We start from the raw sequence: 22,745 nt of genomic DNA, 5'->3' as shown, positions 1-22,745 counted from the left end.
AATACGCCTGTACTCTTTTAGTAATGCAAGAATCGACAGTAGTATGTTGTCCGCTCCTGTACTACACAAGTACTCAGCGACAGTTCATTCACCGTACATTCGACTAATAGAAAAATGCGCTACCGTGCTTGCAGCTCGTAGAACAAATGTAAGTACACGAAGGTTACTCTCTTTAAACGTTTTAACTGTATGCACACAGCATATTTTTCTATACAGTATCATACATGTCATCCATACAGCACATAAAATGGAGGTAACTCTTTGCATATTCTTATGGAGTACATGAGCAGACGAGATGCGGCTGGCTGTGCATTAACACAAGTGTGAGATGGGTACTATGGTTCGAAACTGCTCGGGGGAGCTCCGTGAAAGTAGGATAGTGCAGTGCCTGTGTTATTATCTACATCTACGTGATTACTCTGCTATTCACAATAAAGTGCCTGGCACAGGGTTCTATGAACCACCTTCATGCTGCCCCTCCACCGTTCCACTCTCGAACGGCGCGCGGGAAAAAAGAGCACTTAAATTTTTTGGTGCGAGCCCTGATTTCTCTTATTTCATCGTGATGATCATTTCTCCCTGTGTAGGTGGGTGCCAACAGAATCTTTTTGCAATCGGAGGAGAAAACTGGAGATTGAAATTTCATGAGAAGATCCCCTCGCAACGAAAAACGCCTTTGTTTTAATGATAGCCACTCCAATTCACGTATCATGTATGTGCCACTGTTTCCCCTACTTCGCGATGATACAAAACGAGCTGCCATCGTTTGTACTTTTTCGATGTCATCCGTCAGTCCCACCTGATGCGGATCCCATACCGCACAGCAGTACTCCAGAAAGGGCGGACAAGACTAGTGTAAGCAGTCTTTTTGGTAGACCTGTTGCACCTTCTAAGTGTTCTGCCAATGAATCACAGTCTTTGGTTTGTTCTACCCACAACATTATCTATGTGATTGTTCCAATTTAGGTTATTTGTAATTGTAATCCCTAAGTATTTAGTTGAATTCACAACCCTCAGTTTTTTATGACTTATCGCGTAATCGAAATTTAGCTGCTTTCTTTAAGTACTCATGTGATTAACTTCGCACTTTTCTTTATTCAGGGTCAAATGCCACTTTTCGCACCATAAAGATATCTTATTTAAATCATTTTGCAAGACGTTTTGATCATCTGATGACTTTACAAGACGGTAAATGACAGCATCATCTGCAAACAATTTCAGACGGCTACTCAGATTGTCTCCTATGTCGTTAATGTAGATCAGGAACAATAGAGGGCCTATAACACTTTCTTTGGGAACGACGGATATTGCTAATGTTTTACTCGATGACTTTCCGTCTGTAGTGTTGGCTTCGGTCACACAGCTTGAGGCTGTTGCCAATGGGCATCACTGTGGGGGTCCGGATGGGGGTTTGTCGGGGACGACCAGCTCGTCCCACGCATCCCCCGATCGGACTACGACTGTAGTTGCACGGGATACTGCCCACATTGAGGCTCATCCCCCACCTGTGGTAGAGTGGGAAGTCGTCTCAAGGTGTGGCTGGGGACGAAAGACATTCCGCAGGGCTGAACGGAAGGCCTCTCCAGTTTGTCTGACGAAACGGTTTCAGGCTCTGTCTCAGGCTGATACAGATCTTCGGCCGGACATGGCTGCTTGTCCTGTTCCAGAGGTTGCCTCTCAGTGTGCAAGATCCGGGCGGTCGCAGAGGGTGGGCTTACTGGTAGTTGGGAGCTCCAACGTCAGGCGCGTTATGGGGCCCTTTAGGGATATGGCAGCGAGAGAGGGGAAGAAAACCAATGTGCACTCCGTGTGCATACCGGGGGGAGTCATTCCAGATGTGGAAAGGGTCCTTCCGGATGCCATGGAGGGCACAGGGTGCACCCATCTGCAGGTGGTCGCTCATGTCGGCACCAATGATGTGTGTCGCTATGGATCGGAGGAAATTGGCTTCCGGCGGCTATCTGATTTGGTGAAGACTGCCAGTCTCGCTAGCGAGATGAAAGCAGAGCTCACCATCTGTAGCACCGTCGACAGGACTGACTGCGGACCTTTGGTACAGAGCCGAGTGGAGTGTCTGAATCAGAGGCTGAGACGGTTCTGCGACCGTGTGGGCTGCAGATTCCTCGACTTGCGCCAAAGAGTGGTGGAGTTTCGGGTTCCGCTGGACAGGTCAAGAGTCCACTACACGCAGCAAGCGGCTACACGGGTAGCAGGGGTTGTGTGGCGTGGACTGGGAGGTGTTTAAGGTTAGATGGCCTCGGGGAAGTACAGAAAGGGCAACAGCCTCAAAGGGTGCGAGGCAAAGTCAGGAGATGCGGGGACCAAGCAGCAATAGGTATTGTAATTGTAAACTGTCGAAGCTGCATTGGTAAAGTACCGTAACTTCAAGCGCTGGTAGAAAGCACCGAAGCTGAAATCGTTATAGGTACAGAAAGCTGGCTGAAGCCAGAGATAAATTCTGCCGAAATTTTTACAAAGGCACAGACGGTGTTTAGAAAGGATTGATTGCATGCAACCGGTGGTGACGTGTTCGTCGCTGTTAGTAGTAGTTTATCCTGTAGTGAAGTAGAACTGGATAGTTCCTGTGAATTATTATGGATGGAGGTTACACTCAACAACCGAGCTAGGATAATAATTGGCTCCTTTTACCGACCTCCCGACTCAGCAGCATTAGTGGCAGAACAACTGAAAGAAAATTTGGAATACATTTCACATAAATTTTCTCAGCATGTTATAGTCTTAGGTGGAGATTTCAATTTACCATATATAGACTGGGACACTCATATTTTTATGACGGGTGGTAGGGACAGAGCATCGAATGACATTATACCGAGTGCACTACCTGAAAATTACCTCGAGCAATTAAACAGAAAACCGACTCGTGGAGATAACATCTTGGACCTACTGATAACAAATAGACCCGAACTTTTCGACTCTGTAAGTGCAGAACAGGGAATCGGTGATCATAAGGCCGTTACAGCATCCCTGAATATGGAAGTTAATAGGAATATAAAAAAGGGAGGAAGGTTTATCTGTTTAGCAAGAGTAATAGAAGGCAGATTTCAGACTACCTAATAGATCAAAACGAAAATTTCTGTTCCGAAACTGACAATGTTGAGTGCTTATGGAAAAAGTTCAAGGTAATCGTAAAATGCGTTTTACACAGGTACGTGCCGAGTAAAACTGTGAGGGACGGGAAAAACCCACCGTGGTACAACAACAAAGTTAGGAAACGACTGCGAAAGCAAAGAGAGCTTCACTCCAAGTTTAAACGGAACCAAAACCTTTCAAACAGAAGCTAAACGATGTCAAAGTTAGCGTAAGGAGGGCTATGCGTGAAGCGTTCAGTGAATTCGAAAGTAAAATTGTATGTGTCGACTTGACAGAAAGTCCTAGGAAGTTCTGGTCTTACGTTAAATCAGTAAGTGGCTCGAAACAGCATATCCAGACCTTTTTCCAAAGCTGTTTCACAGAGGAAGACCGCACTGCAGCTCCTTCTCAAAATCCTCGCACAAACGAAAAAATTTCTGACATCGAAATAAGTGTCCAAGGAATAGAAAAGCAACTGGAATCACTCAACAGAGGAAAGTCCACTGGACCTGACGGGATACCAATTCGATTCTACACAGAGTACGCGAAAGAACTTGCCCCCCTTCTAACAGCCGTGTACCGCAAGTCTCTAGAGGAACTGAAGGTTCCAAATGATTGGAAAAGAGCACAGGTAGTCCCAGTCTTCAAGAAGGGTCGTCGAGCAGATGCGCAAAACTATAGACCTGTATCTCTGACGTCGATCTGTTGTAGAACTTTAGAACACGTTTTTTGCTAGAGTATCATGTCGTTTTTGGAAACCCAGAATCTACTCTGTAGGAATCAACATGGATTCCGGGAACAGCGATCGTGTGAGATCCAACTCGCTTTATTTGTTCATGAGACCCAGAAAATATTAGATACAGGCTCCCAGCTAGATGCTATTTTCCTTGACTTCCCGAAGGCGTTCGATACAGTCCCACACTGTCGCCTGATAAACAAAGTAAGAGCCTACGGAATATCAGACCTACTGTGTGGCTGGATTGAAGAATTTTTAGCGAACAGAACACAGCATGTTGTTCTCCATGGAGAGACGTCTTCAGACGTTAAAGTAACCTCTGGTGTGCCACAGGGGAGTGTTATGAGACCATTGCTTTTCACAAGATATATGATCTAGTAGATAATGTCGGAAGTTCCATGCGGCTTTTCGCGGATGATGCTGTAGTATACAGAGAAGCTGCAGCATTAGAAAATTGTAGCGAAATGCAAGATGATCTGCAGCGGATAGACACTTGTTGCAGGGAGTGGCGAATGACCCTTAACATAGACAAATGTAATGTATTGCGAATACATAGAAAGAAGGATCCTTTATTGTATGATTATATGATAGCGGAACAAACACTGGTAGCAGTTACTTCTGTAAAATATCTGGGAGTATGCGTGCGGAATGATTTGAAGTGGAATGATCATATAAAATTAATTGTTGGTAAGGCGGGTACCAGGTTGAGATTGGGAGAGACCTTATAAAATGTAGTCCATTAACAACGGAGGTGGCTTACAAAGCACTCGTTCGACCTATACTTGAGTATTGTTCATCAGTGTGGGATCTGTATCAGTCGGGTTGACGGAGGAGATAGAGAAGATCCAAAGAAGAGCGGCGCGTTTCGTCACAGGGTTATTTGATAACCGTGATAGCGTTACGGAGATGTTTAGCAAACTCAAGTGGCACACTCTGCAAGGGAGGCGCTCTTCATCGCGGTGTAGCTTGCTGTACAGGTTTCGAGAGGGTGTGTTTCTGGATGAGGTATTGAATATATTGCTTCCCCCTACTTATACCTCCCGAGGAGATCACGAATGTAAAATTAGAGAGATTCGAGCGCGCCCGGAGGCTTTCCGACAGTCGTTCTTCCCGCGAACCATACGCGACTGGAACAGGAAAGGGAGGTAATGACAGTGGCACGTAAAGTGCCCTCCGCCACACACCGTTGGGTGGCTTGCGGAGTATAAATGTAGATGTAGATGTATTACTACGAACTGCGACCTTTCTGACAGGAAAGGAGTTTGATTAGAAGACTGCTTGTGAGGAACGGTGTCGAAAACCTTCTGGAAATCTAAAAATATGGAATCAATTTGACATCCCCTTTCGATAGCACTCCTTACTTCATGAGTATAAAGAGGCAGTTGTGTTTCACAAGAACGATATTTTCTGAATCCATGCTGACTATATGTCAAATCGTTTTCTTCAAGGTACTTCATAATGTTCGAATACAGTAAGTGTTCTAAAGCCCTACTGCAAATCGATGTTAGTGATATAGGCCTGTAATTCAGCGGATTACTCCTACTTCCCTTTTTGGCTATTGGTGTGACTTGAGCAATTTTCCAGTCTTTAGGTACGTATCTTTCTGTGAGTGAGTGGTTGTATATAATTTCTAAATATGGAGCTATTTTATCAGAATACTCTGAGAGGAACCTGACTGGTATAAAATCTGGGCCAGAGGCCTTGCCTTTATTAAGTGATTCAAGCTGCTTTGTTTCACCGATGTAAAATTCCTTCGGACATGCAATATCGTAATTAACCGCCGTCACCGGTCGCGCGTCTTTGAAGTAAAATGTCTCCACTGTACTGGAATATGTATGTAATGGATGTACGAGTACAGGAAGTTGACACATGGTTGACGGCCGCGAGTAGTGCTCCGGTAGCCAAGTGGTAGGCGACCCCTCGTGATAGCGGGAAATCCAGTTTGGTGTCCCGGTATGGCACAAATATTCATTGTCGTCATTCCATTACACAGCCAATGGTGGTTTTTATTCCCAATTGCGAATGCATTTCATATGCTTCCTAAAAATGTCTGTGTCTGGTTGCAATCTCCCTAAACGTTTTTCACTGAAAGTGCGTTTACACAGTATACCCAGCAGAAGAAAATCTTCATTTTTCAGTTAGGAGCGAACGGGAGCTTCAGACAGTCGGCCCTAGAAGCAGAACACTACAAACCGCCTGCACAGTGCTACACATCACTATCGATGTTTTAGGTTGCAAGGCAACACTACTTAAGCACTCACAAACTAACGCTGTCAGTGACAATTTTATTCTGGACGAAAATAGCGAATCGACAGTAACTCATCAGTAACTACGCTTCCACTCATTTCACTCGATGACGGCGAGAGCAACGAAACACACTGCGGTCTGTTACGGACGAAATAAGACGTGTTACAGCTACGTTTAACGCTGTTTGAATGGTCGCCTGATGATGAGATGAGGCTAGAAACACGCAGTGACGAATGAAGCATGGTAATAAAATGAACCAAAGCACAAATTTACCGCATGTTTTACGGCTTGTATCGGCATTAAAAACCAGCAGGACATGGAACTGCATAAGGCGAGAGGCAATGGCTGTAATTACGTTACCTTTCTCTGAAGACTCTGGGCTCTCGTGGTGGTGAGGTACGAGTTGCCGCCGTCCACGTCAGCGTCTCCAGCGACCGCTACTGCCGAATGGATTACGCGTTCCCGCGTTGTGCATCCAGAGCGCCGTGCGGCACTGACTCACCGCAGCAGCGCGAGAGTTAGAGGGAGAGAGAGCCAGGGACTGGGAAAACGTACAACGCCGCCACCTGCCCGGCTCTACACCTGTTGCTGGCCTGCGCAAGGCGCGTCAGACATCCAGTCACTAGAGGTGGTCCAAACGGATATTTCGGAGTGTCATTTATAGCGAGTACCGTTACTTTACATTTTACAGACGAATGGACAAACTCGTAGAAGCCGAAGTAGGGGGAGATCAGTTTGGGTTCCGTAGAAATGTTGGAACACATGAGGCAATACTGACCCTACGACTTATCTTAGGATCTAGATTAAGGAAGGGCAAACCTACGTTTCTAGCATTTGTAGACTTAGAGAAAGCTTTTGGCAATGTTGATTGGAATACTCTCTTTCAAATTCTGAAGGTGGCAGGGGTAAAATACAGAGAGCGAAAGGCTATTTACAATTTGTACAGAAACCAGGTGACAGTTATAAGAGTCGAGGAGCATGAAAGATTCAAATGGTTCAGATGGATCTGAGCACTATGGGACTTAACTTCTGAGGTCATCAGTCCCCTAGAACTTAGAACTATTTAAACCTAACTAACCTAACATGCCCGAGGTAGGATTCGAATTTGCGACCGTAGCGGTCGCGCGGTTCCAGACTGTAGCGGCTAGAACCGCTCGGCCACCCCGGCCGGCAGCATGAAAGAGAAGCAGTGGTTGGGAAGGGAGTGAGACAGGGAAGTAATCTATCCCAGATGTTATTCAACCTGTATATTGAGCAAGCAGTGGAGGAAACAAACGAAAATCTTGGAGTAGGAATTAAAATCCATGGAGAAGAAATAAAAACTTTGAGGTTCGCCGATGTAATTGTAATTCTGTCAGAGACAGTAAACGATGCAGAAGAGCAGTTGAACGGAATGGACAGTGTGCTGAAAGGAGGATTTAAGATGAACGTCAACAAAAACAAAACGAGGATAATGGAATGTAGTCGAATTAAATCGTGCGATGCTGCGGGAATTAAATTAGGAAATGAGACACTTAAAGTAGTAAAGGAGTTTTGCAATTTGGCGAGCAAAATAACTAATGATGGTCGAAGTAGAGAGGATATAAAATGTAGACTGGCAATGGCAAGAAAAGCGTTTCTGAAGAAGAGAAATTTGTTAACATCGAGTATAGATTTAAGTGACAGGAAGTCGTTTCTGAAAATATTTGTATGGTGTGTAGCCATGTATAGAAGTGAAACATGGACGATAAATAGTTTAGACAAGAAGAGAATGGAAGCTTTCGAAATATGGTGCTACAGAAGAATGCTGAAGATTAGATGGGTAGATCACATAACTAATGAGGACGTATTGGATAGAATTGGGGAGAAGAGAAATTTGTGGCACAATTTGAGTAGAAGAAGGGATATGACATTTTCTGAGGCATCAAGGGATCACCAATTTAATGATGGAGGGCAGCGTGGAGGGTAAAAATCGTAGAGGGAGACCAAGAGATGACTACACTGAGGAGAATCAGAAGGATGTAGGTTGCAGTATTACTGGGAGATGAAGGAGCTTGCACAGGATAGAGTAGCATGGAGAGCTGCATCTTTGCAGTCTCTGGACTGAAGACCACAACAATACAACAACCGTTACTTTTTACGCAAGTTACTTCTAACAGTTAATTATAACTGTCAGTTATTTTGACTACCGAATTATGCAGAAGAATGTATCTGTAATTTATTTTTTATGGGAGAGACTTCAAATTTTGTCGCTCAATCTCTAGGCAGTATTCCGAGTCCTGTCCCTTAAGCTAGCCAGCTAGCAGTGCTTCATAGCGCGCCAGGATAGCTGTGTGATGTCACAGACCATTTTCAAACATTTTTGCTAATTAACATTTTTGAAATTCTTTGGTTTTATTGTGGTCCTGTAGTTAAATGTGCGATATTTTTTATTTGGCTTGGTAGTTGTGCAAAGTGATTCTCGCACGCGGTACCAGGCTAACAGCTACTGCATGTGTGGCGGCATGTGGATGACGTCAAGAGCATTAACAGTCCAATTATTTGTAAATTCTGTGACGGACGGCGGTTACTTCCGTAGGAGTTTCAGTCGAATATCTGTCCTCTTTGGAAATATCGTCTGCTATGACTTACTGTACACGTGGTCTGGGGGATGCGTCTTTGATCCATAATCAAAACGCTTTCGGTCCCGGGTTCGATCCCCGACTAAATTTTGATAAATAGCCAGCTTTGGCGGCTGAAGACTTCCGGCATAAGAAGTCAGCCTCATTCTGCCAACGGCCTTTTCAAACAGGGCGGAGGAGCGGATAGAGGTTCAGGGCACTCTCTTGTCCTAGGGGTGGGAAATGCCCCTAATGGCGGAAGAATCAGCAATGATCAACGACATGAGGATGCAGAAGGCAATGGAAACCACTGCATTAAAGACACGTAACGTGTATCCACAGGACATGTGGCCTGTAGTTGAAGTGTCATGATGATCTCTCCATTGGCAAAAGATTCCGGAATAGTCCCCCATTCGGATCTCCGGGAGGGGACTAAAAAGGGGGACGTTACCATGAGAAAAAGATTGAATAATCAACGAAAGGATAATGTTCTACGAGTCGGGGCGTGGAATGTCAGAAGCTTGAACGTGGTAGGGAAACTAGAAAATCTGAAAAGAGAAATGCAAAGGCTCAATCTAGATATAGTAGGGGTCAGTGAAGTGAAGTGGAAGGAAGACAAGGATTTCTGGTCAGATGATTATCGGGTAATATCAACAGCAGCAGAAAATGGTATAACAGGTGTAGGCTTAATTATGAATAGGAAGGTAGGGCAGAGGGTCTGTTACTGTGAACAGTTCAGTGACCGTGTTGTTCTAATCAGAATCGACAGCAGACCAACACCGACAACGATAGTTCAGGTATACATGCCGACGTCGCAATCTGAAGATGAACAGATAGAGAAAGTGTAAGAGTATATTGAAATGGTAATGCAGTATGTAAAGGGGGACAAAAATCTAATAGTCATGGGCGACTGGAAGGCAGTTGTGTGGAAGAAGTAGAAGAAAAGGTTACAGGAGAATATGGGCTTGGGACAAGGAATGAAAGAGGAGAAAGACTAATTGAGTTCTGTAACAAGTTTCAGCTAGTAATAGCGAATACTCTGTTCAAGAATCACAAGAGGAGGAGGTACACTTGGAAAAGGCCGGGAGATACGGGAAGATTTCAGTTAGATTACATCATGGTCAGACAAAGATTCCGACATCAGATACTGGATTGTAAGGCATACCCAGGAGCAGGTATAGACTCAGAGCACAATATAGTAGTGATGAAGAGTAGGCTGAAGTTCAAGACATTAGTCAGGAAGAATCAATACGCTAAGAAGTGGGATACGGAAGTTCTAAGGAATGACGAGATACGTTTGAAGTTCTCTAACGCTGTAGATACAGCAATAAGGAATAGCGCAGTAGGCAACACAGTTGAAGAGGAATGGACGTCTCTAAAAAGGGCCATCACAGAAGTTGGGAAGGAAAACATAGGTACAAAGAAGGTAGCTGCGAAGAAACCATGGGTAACAGAAGAAATACTTCAGTTGATTGATGAAAGGAGGAAGTACAAACATGTTCCGGGAAAATCAGGAATACAGAAATACAAGACGCTGAGGAATGAAATAAATAGGAAGTGCAGGGAAGCTAAGACGAAATGGCTGCAGGTAAAATATGAAGACATCGAAAAAGATATGATTGTTGGAACGACAGACTCAGCATACAGGAAAGTCAAAACAACCTTTGGTGACATTAAAAGCAACGGTGGTAACATAAAGAGTGCAAAGGGAATTCCACTGTTAAATGCAGAGGAGAGAGCAGATAGGTGGAAAGAATACAGTGAAAGCCTCTATGAGGATGAAGATTTGATGTGATAGAAGAAGAAACAGGAGTCGATTTAGAAGAGATAGGGGATCCAGTATTAGAATCGGAATTTAAAAGACCTTTGGAGGACTTACGGTCAAATAAGGCAGAAGGGATATACACTCCTGGAAATTGAAATAAGAACACCATGAATTCATTGTCCCAGGGAGGGGAAACTTTATTGACACACTCCTGGGGTCAGATACATCACATGATCACACTGACAGAACCACAGGCACATAGACACAGGCAACAGCTCACGCACAATGTCGGCACTAGTACAGTGTATATCCACATTTTGCAGAAATGCAGGCTGCTATTCTCCCATGGAGACGATCGTAGAGATGCTGGATGTAGTCCTGTGGAACGGCTTGCCATGCCATTTCCACCTGGCGCCTCAGTTGGACCAGCGTTCGTGCTGGACGTGCAGACCGCGTGAGACGACGCTTCATCCAGTCCCAAACATGCTCAATGGAAGACAGATCCGGAGATCTTGCTGGCCAGGGTAGTTGACTTACACCTTCTAGAGCACGTTGGGTGGCAAGGGATACATGCGGACGTGCATTGTCCTGTTGGAAGAGCAAGTTCCCTTGCCGGTCTAGGAATGGTAGAACGATGGGTTCGATGACGGTTTGGATGTACCGTGCACTATTCAGTGTCCCCTCGACGATCACCAGAGGTGTACGGCCAGTGTAGGAGATCGCTCCCCACACCATGATGCCAGGTGTTGGCCCTGTGCGCCTCGGTCGTATGCAGTCCTGATTGTGGCGCTCACCTGCACGGCGCCAAACACGCATACGACCATCATTGGCACCAAGGCAGAAGCGACTCTCATCGCTGAAGACGACACGTCTCCATTCGTCCCTCCATTCACGCCTGTCGCGACACCACTGGAGGCGGGCTGCACGATGTTGGGGCGTGAGCGGAAGACGGCCTAACGGTGTGCGGGACCGTAGCCCAGCTTCATGGAGACGGTTGCGAATGGTCCTCGCCGATACCCCAGGAGCAACAGTGTCCCTAATTTGCTGGGAAGTGGCGGTGCGGTCCCCTACGGCACTGCGTAGGATCCTACGGTCTTGGCGTGCATCCGTGCGTCGCTGCGGTCCGGTCCTAGGTCGACGGGCACGTGCACCTTCCGCCGACCACTGGCGACAACATCGATGTACTGTGGAGACCTCACGCCCCACGTGTTGAGCAATTCGGCGGTACGTCCACACGGTCTCCCGCATGCCCACTATACGCCCTCGGTCAAAGTCCCTCAACTGCACATACGGTTCACGTCCACGCTGTCGCGGCATGCTACCAGTGTTAAAGACTGCGATGGAGCTCCGTATGCCACGGCAAACTGGCTGACACTGACGGCGGCGGTGCACAAATGCTGCGCAGCTAGCGCCATTCGACGGCCAACACCGCGGTTACTGGTGTGTCCGCTGTGCCGTGCGTGTGATCATTGCTTGTACAGCCCTCTCGCAGTGTCCGGAGCAAGTATGGTGGGTCTGACACACCGGTGTCAATGTGTTCTTTTTTCCATTTCCAGGAGTGTATAACATTCCATCAGAATTTCTAAAATCATTAGGGGAAGTGGCAACAAAACGACTATTCACGTTGGTGTGTAGAAGATATGAGTCTGGCGACATACCATCTGACTTTCGGAAAAGCATCATCCACACAATTCCGAAGACGGCAAGAGCTGACAAGTGCGAGAATTATCGCACAATCAGCTTAACAGCTCATCGAAGCTGCTTACAAGAATAATATACAGAAGAATGGAAAAAAAATTGAGAATGCGCTAGGTGACGATCAGTTTGGCTTTAGGAAAAGTAAAGCACGAGTGAGGCAATTCTGACGTTAGGGCTAATAATGGAAGCAAGGCTAAAGAAAAATCAAGACACGTTCATTGGATTTGTCGACCTGGGAAAAGCGTTCGACAATATAAAATGGTGCAAGCTGTTCAAGATTCTAAAAAAAGTTGGGGTAAACTATAGGTAGAGACGGGGTCATATACAATGTGTACAAGAGGGAATAATAAGAGTGGACGATCAAGAACGAAGTGCACGTATTAAGAAGGGTGTAGGACAAGGCTGTAGCCTTTCGCCCCTACTCTTCAATCTGTACACTGAGGAAGCAATGATGGATATAAAAGAAAGGTTCAGGAGAGGAACTAAAATACAAGGTGAAAGGATATCAATGATACGATTCGCTGATGACATTGCTATCCTGAGTGAAAGTGAAGAAGAATTAAATGATCTGCTGAACGGAATGAACAGTCTAATGAATACACAGTATGGTTTGAGATTAAATCGGAGAAAGACGAAGGTAATGAGAAGTAGTAGAAATGAGAACAGCGAGAAACTTAACATCAGGATTGATGGTCACGAAGTCAATGAAGTTAAGGAATTGTGCTACCTAGGCATTAAAATAACCAATGACGGACGGAGCAAGGAGGACATCAAAAGCAGACTCGCTATGGCAAAAAAAGCGTTTCTGGCCAAGAGAAGTCTATTAATATCAAATACCGGCCTTAATTTAAGGAAGAAATTTCTGAGGATGTACGTCTGGAGTACAGCATTGTATGGTAGTGAAACATGGACTGTGGGAAAACCGGAACAGAAGAGAATCGAAGCATTTGAGATGTGGTGCTATAGACGAATGTTGAAAATTAGGTGGACTGATAAGGTAAGGAATGAGGAGGTTTTACGCAGAATCGGAGAGGAAAGGAATATGTGGAAAACACTGATGAGGAGAAGGGACAGGATGATAGTACATCTGCTAAGACATGAGGGAATGACTTGCATGGTACTAGAGGGAGCTGTAGAGGGCAAAAACTGTAGAGGAAGACAGAGATTGGAATACGTCAAGCAAATAATTGAGGACGTAGGTTGCAAGTGCTACTCTGAGATGAAGAGGTTAGCACAGGAAACGAAGTCGTGGCGGGCCGCATCAAACCAGTTAGTAGACTGTTGACAAAAAAAAAAAAAAAAAAAAAAAAAAAACCACTTCTAAAATAAAAGTCTTGTTACTGATGCGAAAAGCCTGTTCTCACAAGAGACATTTTACCCACACAGCACACGATAGGAGTCCCTTGTGAAACACTCCTTCGACCGATTGTTGTGCATAGCTCAACAGTCTGGGCCCCTCCCACGTGGAATTAATAAAACAGGCAGAGCAGTTGCACCGAAGAGCGGTACGTTTCGTCACGAGACAGCTCGATTACTCTCCGCGAGTGCGTGAACGGACTTGCTTTAACAATCTGGAGTGCCAGATGCTACACGAGGCCTTTGCTACTGAAATTCCGGGAGAGTGTATCCCGAAAAGTCGGGCAAGATACACTCCTGGAAATGGAAATAAGAACACATTGACACCGGTGTGTCAGACCCACCATACTTGCTCCGGACACTGCGAGAGGGCTGTACAAGCAATGATCACACGCACGGCACAGCGGACACACCAGGAACCGCGGTGTTGGCCGTCGAATGGCGCTAGCTGCGCAGCATTTGTGCACCGCCGCCGTCAGTGTCAGCCAGTTTGCCGTGGCATACGGAGCTCCATCGAAGTCCTTAACACTGGTAGCATGCCGCGACAGCGTGGACGTGAACCGTATGTGCAGTTGACGGACTTTGAGCGAGGGCGTATAGTGGGCATGCGGGAGGCCGGGTGGACGTACCGCCGAATTGCTCAACACGTGGGGCGTGAGGTCTCCACAGTACATCGATGTTGTCGCCAGTAGTCGGCGGAAGGTGCACGTGCCCGTCGACCTGGGACCGGACCGCAGCGACGCACGGATGCACGCCAACACCGTAGGATCCTACGCAGTGCCGTAGGGGACCGCACCGCCACTTCCCAGCAAATTAGGGACACTGTTGCTTCTGGGGTATCGGCGAGGACCATTCGCAACCGTCTCCATGAAGCTTGGCTACGGTCCCGCACACCGTTAGGCCGTCTTCCGCTAACGCCCAAACATCGTGCAGCCCGCCTCCAGTGGTGTCGCGACAGGTGTGAATGGAGGGACGAATGGAGACGTGTCGTCTTCAGCGATGAGAGTCGCTTCTGCCTTGGTGCCAATGATGGTCGTATGCGTGTTTGGCGCCGTGCAGGTGAGCGCCACAATCAGGACTGCATACGACCGAGACACACAGGGCCAAACCCGGCATCATGGTGTGGGAGCGATCTCCTACACTGGCCGTACACCTCTGGCGATCGTCGAGGGGACACTGAATAGTGCACGGTACATCCAAACCGTCATCGATCCCAACGTTCTACCATTCCTAGACCGGCAAGGGAACTTGCTCTTCCAACAGGACAATGCACGGCCGCATGTATACCGTGCCACCCAACGTGCTCTAGAAGGTGTAAGTCAACTACCCTGGCCAGCAAGATCTCCGGATCTGTCCCCCATTGAGCATGTTTGGGACTGGATGAAGCGTCGTCTCACGCGGTCTGCACGTCCAGCACGAACGCTGGTCCAACTGAGGCGCCAGGTGGAAATGGCATGGCAAGCCGTTCCACAGGACTACATCCAGCATCTCTACGATCGTCTCCATGGGAGAATAGCAGCCTGCATTGCTGCGAAAGGTGGATATACACTGTACTAGTGCCGACATTGTGCTTGCTCTGTTGCCTGTGTCTATGTGCCTTTGATTGTGTAAATCATGGAATTCTTTTAGATAAGCTAAATCATTATGGTTTGAGTGGGGCAGTGAACAAATGGTTTAATTCATACTTAACTGGAAGAATGCAGAAAGTTGAAATAAGTGGTTCGTGTAATGTTAAAACAGCTGATTCCTCAAACTGGGGTGCTATCAAGCACGGGGTCCCACAGGGTTCGGTCTTAGGTCCTTTACTGTTCTTGATATACATTAATGACTTACCATTCCACATTGATGAAGATGCAAAGTTAGTTCTTTTTGCTGATGATACAAGTATAGTAATAACATCCAAAAACCAAGAACTAAGTGATGTAATTGTAAATGATGTTTTTCACAAAATTATTAAGTGGTTCTCAGCAAACGGACTCTCTTTAAATTTTGATAAAACACAGTATATACAGTTCCGTACAGTAAATGGCACAACTCCAGTAATAAATATAGAATTTGAACAGAAGTCTGTAGCTAAGGTAGAATTTTCAAAATTTTTAGGTGTGTCCATTGATGAGAGGTTAAACTGGAAGCAACACATTGATGGTCTGCTGAAACGTCTGAGTTCAGCTACGTATGCTATTAGGGTTATTGCAAATTTTGGTGATAAGAATCTCAGTAGATTAGCTTACTATGCCTACTTTCATTCACTGCTTTCGTATGGCATCATATTCTGGGGTAATTCATCGTTGAGTAGAAAAGTATTCATTGCACAAAAACGTGTAATCAAAATAATTGCTGGAGCCCACCCACGGTCATCCTGCAGACATCTATTTAAGGATCTAGGGATCCTCACAGTAACCTCACAGTATATATATTCCCTTATGAAATTTGTTGATAATAATCCAACCCAATTCAAAAGTAATAGCAGTGTGCATACCTATAACACCAGGAGAAAGGATGATCTTCACTATGCAGGGTTAAATCTGACTTTGGCACAGAAAGGGGTAAATTATGCTGCCACAAAAGTCTTTGGGCACCTACCAAACAGCATCAAAAGCCTGACAGATAGCCAACTAACATTTAAAAATAAATTAAAAGAATTTCTAGATGACAACTCCTTCTACTCATTGGCTGAATTTTTTAGATTTAAACTAAGTAAAAAAAAAAACTTAATCATTAGTGTCTTGCAATATTTTGTGTAATGTAATTTCTTGTACAGACATCTTTTATTAACCTGACACGTTCCACATCATTACGAAGTGTCGTATTCATGATCTATGGAACAAGTATTAATCTAATCTAATCTGTGATCATGTGATGTATCTGACCCCAGGAATGTGTCAATAAAGTTTCCCCTTCCTGGGACAATGAATTCACGGTGTTCTTATTTCAATTTCCAGGAGTGTATTACTTCCTCCCACGTACGTAATGCGAAACGATCACAACAAAATCAAAGCAGTTAGAGCTTCATAGGTCATAAGAAGCTTTCTCACAGTCATTCTTCTCACGTGCCTTCCGTCAATGAAACAGAGAAAGGTCCCGGCTTCTGTGACCGAGCGGTTCTAGGCGCTTCAGTCCTGAACCACGCTGCTGCTACGGTCGCAGGTTCGAATCCTACCTCGGGCATGGATGTGTGTGATGTCCTTAGGTTAGTTAGGTTTAACTAGTTTTAAGTCAGGGGGACTGAAGACGTCAGATGTTAAGTCCCATAGTGCTTAGAGCCATTTTTCCGAGTCTTAGAGAAGATTTTATCAATGTTGTTGCTGCTCAGGAAAGTCATATTGAACATTCCTTTCCTTGACTTACTAGAAGCAACGTTCCATCGTACTTACCGAGTGGCAACATAAGTAAAATTGTCAATCAAGAATGCACATCTATGCTGCGTACCTGATCTCAGTGGCATCCACGAAGATGCAGTAAAAATTGGGGAACCAACAGCATTTAATGTATACAAACATCTAGCTATCTCTTGGCATCCACAGGTCATCCTGATATCACAAAGCCCCACTCGGACATTTTAACAGCCATCAAATTCAATGGAAGTATAAGGAAAGCGATGCAAATGGTAAAGCTGTTGTAAATTGGGCAGAAGACACTAGCTTATATTCGGTGTTTGATGCACGGGACAAAGAGACAGTTGCATCAGCAGCTAGCAGACAGGAGTACATTTCCGCCACGAACACACACACACACAAAAAAAAAGAGGCTGTTGGAGATTTGATAAGTGCAGTAAAAGAGGGAACCCCTAGGGATTAACGGAAGTGATATATTCAAGGTTGGAACGAAATTAATGAAAAACAATATGGAGAATTTCTAAAATGTGGAGACCTGGAAGTAGCAAATAAGCTTCTTCACAACCTCGACACAACCAGACATACTAATAGATAAAAATAGTTCAAATGGCTCTGAGCACTATGAGACATCTGAGGTCATCAGTCCCCTAGAACTTAGAACTACTTAAACCTAACTAACCTAAGGACATCACACACATCCATGCCCGAGGCAGGATTCGAACCTGCGACCGTAGCGGTCGCGCGGTTCCAGACTGAAGCGCCTAGAACCGCTCGGCCACTACGGCCGGCCTCAGTTTTCAAACATCAAGTAGAAAAGTGTGGTCATTTTGGATGGAAGCAAAATTAAAGTAAGGGGCAACACTCATGTGTCAGCTAATAGGATTGCAACACATTTACTGTCGATATAAAGAGCACCAAGGGATAAAACTCATACAAGTTGCCTCAGACTCAAACTTACATTGCTCAGTTGCACTATTGAACACTGTACATATAAGTTACTTGAAACAATTCTGTACAACCGGATTACTCCACTGATCTTTCACTGCATTCGTATTGAGCGAGCTGGATTCCGATCAGGACGGAGCTACATTAATCAAGTCTTACCTTTGACAGTATTTATTGAAACAGGATAGCAAATGAAGCAGAGAGCATCAGATGGTTTCGTTAATCTAAGTGCAGCATATGGCACGGTTTGCAGCATGGACTGCTTTATAAATTATTGCAACTTGTCCCACACAAACGGACAACAAAACTAATTGACAATATGTTAGCTGGAAGGACATTTACAGTTACACTAGCCGTCCAAAAGTATTGGAAGATGGTTTCTCTCTTGTTTAATTTATAGGTACATCTGATATTCCTCCAACATAATCGAGAAAGTTTGGCTATGCTTGGACAGTAGCTACACAACAACAAAATCTTTTAAACAACTGAAGAAATCCTAACTTCTGATCTAGACAATTTCAGCCAATATTTCCGTAAATCGAGGTTACAACCAAACTCGAATAAAAAACCAATAGTTTGGCACACAGAGCCCTGGATGTCTATTTTTAGGGTGTCAAACTTCATCATAACAGGCATCCAAAATACCTTGGAATCATGTTAGACAGGACACTTTCTTTCAAGGAACACTTGACACGACCATCTGCTAAGTTCAAAAACAGAAACAACATTCTCCATAAACTTTGTGGCATTCGTTGGGGATCGTCAGCAGACACTATTCGGCTATCAGCATTCAGATTGGTACAATCAGCAGGAGAGCACTGTGCGCCTGTCTGGCTTAATAGTCCACAAGTAAAAAAGATAGACATACATCTTAACGAGGCCATGCACGTTGTTAATGGGTCAATAGATCAACTCTCACATACTGGTTACCTATCTCGAGCACATTCCACCTTCTGATATCCAACGGAAGAGCGGACTAACGCGGAGCGAAAACAACCGAGATGAAGACAGACCACTCTCATCACAGCGAGGATTCTCACCAAAACTGAATTGAGCATCATCGATGAATGGAAACGCTCCGGGCAACTAAACTGAAACTAACTTGTATTCAGAAGAAACCCCCTGGTTTCGACCAGCTTCGAGCGATTTAGACTACCCTGAACCGCATTCAAACGGGAAATGGAAGATGTGCAGAGTCTCCCTAAAGTGGGGCAAATCTTCACTGCCACCGTGTGACTGTGGTGCGGAACACAGACAGTCGCTCATATTGTATCGTCATGTCTCGCACGTACCTACAAGGGCCCTTTCGAAAATCTCCTGATGAATGATGTGACAAAATACGTAAAAGACCTTGATACCCCTATACAGCTCTAGTCATTTGTGATATTTTATGCTGGAGCGCTATGATTAAATGTCGACATGTAGCAGTCTTTGTATAAGAATTGCCGTACGATAAATAAATGAAATATAAGATACAAATAACAAAAAACAATAGAGAACCTGACGTTTTGCACACATATATCTACCCAACTGCGTGATGTTTCGTTCGCTACACTTCCAGCCAAGTCACTGGATGTAGAACGTGGGAAACTTGTATGGAATGCAATACATACATTATTTAACGCAACAAAGAAGTCACCATAACTGTAGCTGAAGAGAGAGCCACACAGATGCGGTAACCAAACGTAAAAAGCAATAAATCTGTTTCCCAACTCAGAAGAAACCAATTCTGCAATTGTTGCTATTTCTGAGCCACAAATCGCAGGAACCTTCAACACAATCGTCTTTTCAAGAAAGTTATTAAATTTTCAGAATTATTCGTGTACTAGGATGACGAGTTAAGTGTAAGAAAGTACGTATCATTAGACTACGTACAAAATTGTTATGTTTGAAGAAAAGTCGCTATCATAACAAGAACAGACGTCAGCAGAAATATATGCTTCTCATGCATGAAATACTGTGTGTAAATTCTGTTGCTTTCAGAGGAATTGGCTGCAATTAGAAACATATTCGCAAGTATTTCTTCATGACAAGCTGTACCTTGTTCCACTGAATCAGTGAAATTCGGTTGGGTTTACATTTATTTCACGATAATTCATGTTCCTTGGCGATGTACTAATGTATGGAACGCAAAAATATAACTATTTAGTGAAGTAAGCAGAAAAATAATTAAAAACAAACATTGGATCTACGATGTGTGAGGATGTCTGCTTTCTCACCGCTTTGAGTGCTGGTGTCGCTCCCGTTGTCAAACGGTAACAACTTTCGCAGCAGACTATTCGAGTATATGTTAGACTAGTCACACGTCACTTCTTTCTGCTAGAACGAAGTATCGTTGCCAGATCTAGAAAATGCAAGCCTATGTTACCATGAGCTAACGGCCTTTACTGGCTTCGGCCAATGGTAGTTCAGGGCTGCAGAAATTGCACCTGTATTTCGCCACGTTTTGCGAGACAATACAACTTTCTTGTTGCTCGTCGTCGGAGTCAGTAAGCTGCAGCAAGCAGTTTTGCAGAAATTGTGTCTAGTGTATGAAGGCGTTTGAGCAGCAAACATTTTGGTAAGGTCGCAGCCAGAGACGAACATTGCGATCGCTGTCATACAATGACTTTAGGTAAAATAGTACCGTTTTTTTTTTTTTTTGTGTGTCAGATTTCACATACAGAATATCGTGTATGGATTCACATCTTACTAGATCCAGAACAAGTGGGAATCTGAATCCAACTCTGGGTTAGTCATCTGCAAGCTCAAGTGGCTTACTTGTAGCCTTTTACTTAATATCCAAGATTTGAGGGAAATGTGTTATTATTTATTTTCCGAATATGAGGTGTCGCTGGAGGGAGTGCAACCTATTTTAACTCTATTCTTAAACATCTGTACCCTCGCAAAATTGTAATGTTAATTTACTGAAACATTATATTGTTCCTTTATTGCACTTAGATTTCGTGGTTTCATTAATTTACGTCGTTTCCTAGTATCACCAATTTCAACTACGCGTAATTACATCATTTTAGATTTGTCATGTGCTATCATACTCGTAAGTACCCGAACGACCTGAATTAAGTGCTGTCTGATCTGTATACAGACCACATAACGTAACAGTCTTGCAGGTCATCTACTGTCTTTTCGCTATTGTCCAAAAATGGCTCTGAGCACTATGGGACTTAACAGCTGAGGTTATCAGACCCTAGAACTTAGAACTACTTAAAACTAACTAATCTAAGGACATCACACACACCCATGCCCTGGGCAGGATTCGAACCTGCGACCGTAGCGGTCGCGCGGTTCCAGACTGAAGTGCCTAGAACCGCTCGGTCGCAACGGCCGGCTCGCTACAGTCGTTTGACTATATAAAATGCGATCTATGGCAACAGTTCTTGATGCAATGAAATATCACGAAACTACTAATCTACTAATAAGAGGAAAAACATTATTAGATATGACATTCGCAGGAGAGCTTCTGTAAAGTTTGGAAGGTAGAAGACGAGGTACTGGCAGACGTGAAGCTGTGAGGACGGGGCGTGAGGCGTACTTGGGTAGCTCAGTTGGTAGAGCACTTGCCCACGAAACGCAAAGGTCTCGAGTTCGAGTCTCGGTCCGGCACACGGTTTTAAGCTGCCAGGAAGTTTCAGACATGACATAGTCCTTAATGCTTGTAAACTTACATTTATTACAATAAATTACGAATCAAGTCAACTAATGCCCACTAACCCACCTCATAAATCATTGCATAATCCTCACTCAGAACTAAATTCATTTGCGAAGAAGAGATATGTCAAGAAAGTGTGAATAAAAATTCACTTGGCGAGTGGTTTTGCATAAACTGGTTAATGAACTAACCAGTTGGAAGAGGCATGGTTAACACTTTGATCTGTCTTCACCATCAGTAATTTCACTGTATTCAAGATGGCACGTGAGTCTATACGCAGTTCGAAAGTCGCCTAGCACCCTTGTTACCTAAGACAAAGAACACTAAAAATCCAAATTATTCATGACTAGCTAAATGTGCATGAGTCTGAACTTTAAAGGACATGCCGAGCTGCTTTGCTCTGGATCTGGATTGAAACTCAGCGCCTACAGGCAACGCAATTGAGTAAAGCTATTATACGTGACTGAGAATCGAACACAGGACTGATTTTCATTGGTGACTAGGCGTAAAGAGACGTAGTATACCTTATTTTTAATAATGAAAGTGTTCAAATAAGGTTCTTTTTCACTGTGTGTTTGGTTAGGCGCTGATGATGATGTGGTGAGCTGGAGGGGGGGGGGGGGGTAGGGGAGGGTGTAACAGTATCTGGTTGCACTCAGAGGTAATGGCTTCAGAAAGAAAGGTTGAGAACCACTGTCTTGAGGCTACGTTTGATTTTATCATCCTGGATACATACGTCTTGGAAAGTAGCGTTTCGGCAACAAGTTGCTCGCCAGTACCATCGCCTCCCAGTACTTGAAAGCACTGGTGATTTCCAGCCCTGGTGATAAACGCCGGAATGGCTCTCAGTGTATTCAGAACTCGACCGGAATTTTTGAACCAGTACAGTTATCGATGAGGAGATGTGAACTGGAACCATGTGGAACACCTGTTGTAATATGTGTGTCCTCAGGTGCACATCTGCTGTTTGGATCCTTGGGGACTCTCTTACATACTGCTCATACACTCAGTCGTACTACAGGGGATATGCAAAATAATGTGAATACTTGTACTTACTTGGGAATGGCAATAAAGAGTTAGCTGCGTTTCATAATAGCGATATTTTCTAAACCCATAATGACCATGTGTCAATAGACCACGTTCTTCGAGGTTATTGATAATGTTCAGACGCAATATATGTTGCTAAATCTTGCTGCATATCGACGTTAATGATATGGGCCTATAATTGAGTGGATTCCTCCTACTACCTTTCTGGAATATTGATGTGACCTGTGCAATTTTCCAGTCTTTGGGTACGGATCTTTTTTCGAGCGAACGGTTATATACGATTGTTAAGTATGGAGCT

This window comes from Schistocerca gregaria, chromosome 1 (assembly GCF_023897955.1).
Source record: "Schistocerca gregaria isolate iqSchGreg1 chromosome 1, iqSchGreg1.2, whole genome shotgun sequence".
NCBI lineage: Eukaryota > Metazoa > Arthropoda > Insecta > Orthoptera > Acrididae > Schistocerca > Schistocerca gregaria.
The sequence above is the reverse complement of the archived record's forward strand: the minus strand, read 5'-3'. Positions refer to the sequence as shown.